Source organism: Typopeltis vanoorti, chromosome 24, assembly GCF_054136105.1.
Source record: "Typopeltis vanoorti isolate ZY-2024b chromosome 24, IOZ_Tvanoo_1.0, whole genome shotgun sequence".
NCBI lineage: Eukaryota > Metazoa > Arthropoda > Arachnida > Uropygi > Thelyphonidae > Typopeltis > Typopeltis vanoorti.
This window is the reverse complement of record NC_143572.1, coordinates 67602858-67604475: the sequence shown is the minus strand read 5'-3', so window position 1 is coordinate 67604475 and position 1618 is coordinate 67602858. Positions and strand designations below refer to the sequence as shown.

The 1618-nt window shown below is 34.9% G+C and overlaps 1 pseudogene; it reads right to left on the bottom strand.

The window, feature by feature from the left end:
- Positions 1 to 219: 219 nt before the first annotated feature.
- Positions 220 to 489, bottom strand: LOC150093370 (signal recognition particle RNA; annotated as a pseudogene).
- Positions 490 to 1618: the final 1129 nt, after the last annotated feature.

The following is a 1618-nucleotide window of genomic DNA, read 5'->3' as shown; positions in this document are numbered from 1 at the left end:
TATGTAGAAAAATAAACATCAGATTGTAAAAATGTTTATTATCGTGCTTCTTTTAATGATAGTGTTGTATTAACATTAGTTATAAGTTAAATATTATTCCTAATTACAGACGGTAACATTTTATTAATATGTATAAATGCTATTTAATGTTTGATGATTGTTAAAATACACGACCACAATTTTTTTTTTTTTAATTAAGAATACGGAAAATTTAAAAACAAGAACTGGGTCCGGTTTTATTGAACTGGCTGTCACTCAACGCCTATTCACAGACGCGATCCCACTCCTACACGACGCGGATGCTTTTGCCTGCTGCCTTTCTGCCCTTAGTCAACCTGATAACTCGGAGCACCCTCCAAGCTGCCATATTGACGCCGTACGTAGTGCGGACATCCGATCGACATAGGAACGTTGCGAAATAGGACTCCAGTCCTCAAACTATCCTCCAGTTCAAGACCTGGATTACAAGAGACCGGCCAAACTCCCGGCGATACCACCTTTTCTATTTCGCCTTTCAAGCTTTGATAGCCTACTTTAATATGCAACAAGAGAACAGTATTTAAATATATAAATAATTAATATTATTAAAGGACCCCAAAAATTTTGTTTATTAACCTTGATTAAAATATTTTATCAGCAACTATTATCTTTCCCTAAGAAAGATAATAGTTGCTGATAATTAATTACATTTCGTTGGATGAAAGTTGGAAGTTGCGCCATCTAGTAGGAGTCAATTGCACTTTTCGCTCTATTTAAACATATTTGACAAATACGTGTATATTCCAAATTGTTGACTTCATCTTCAGATTTTAATATTTTCTCGTGAAATGGCAAGCGCTTTCAAATAGTAAACGCTTAATGTCAGAGAAACTTAAAAATTCAGAAAAAAAGAAAAATGAGATTATAAAAGTTGAGAAGGCGAAGAAGATGGGAGGAACGGGAAACGGTGGTCCCCTCGAAACAAAAAAAAAAAAAAAGGAAAAATGAAAGAGATGCATTTTTAGTAATATATGAACAGGAATCCCTGATAAATCATAAAAAACACACTCAAAAGAATGTTTGCATTTTTTTATGAATCCTAACCCCCCCACCCCCCACCCCCCAAAACAATCTTCCAACAAATGGAAGATCTAAGAAAGAAATTCCGCACATTCTTAAAAAATTCTCTAGTTGAAGTGTACGTTTGCTAAATTTTCTTCAAAAATAATCGAAAATATTCTCTACAGCGACTTTCGTTCTTGTTTTTTTTCTGTCTTTTTCACTTTTTTTTGTTGTTAATCATCATCATCACGAACCATGGGCTCACTGCCCGTTGGTGTCCGATGCTTCTTTCACTATCTTTCTTCCACCTTTCTTTGTCCACAGTGTAGCAGTTTCTGTACACCCATTCCACACTAGTCCTTTATGTCGTCTATCCATTCTCCGCATGGTCTACCTCTTCTGTTTAAACCATCCAAAATACCAAACATAAATGTTTTTATCTTGCGGTCCTCAGATATGTCCAAATAATTGCAGCTTCCATTTTATAATCTTCTGCATTAGATTCTATCGGTAGATACAACCAAAAGAGAATCTAATGCAGAAGATTATATTCTGCATTAGATTCATGCTCTTCATT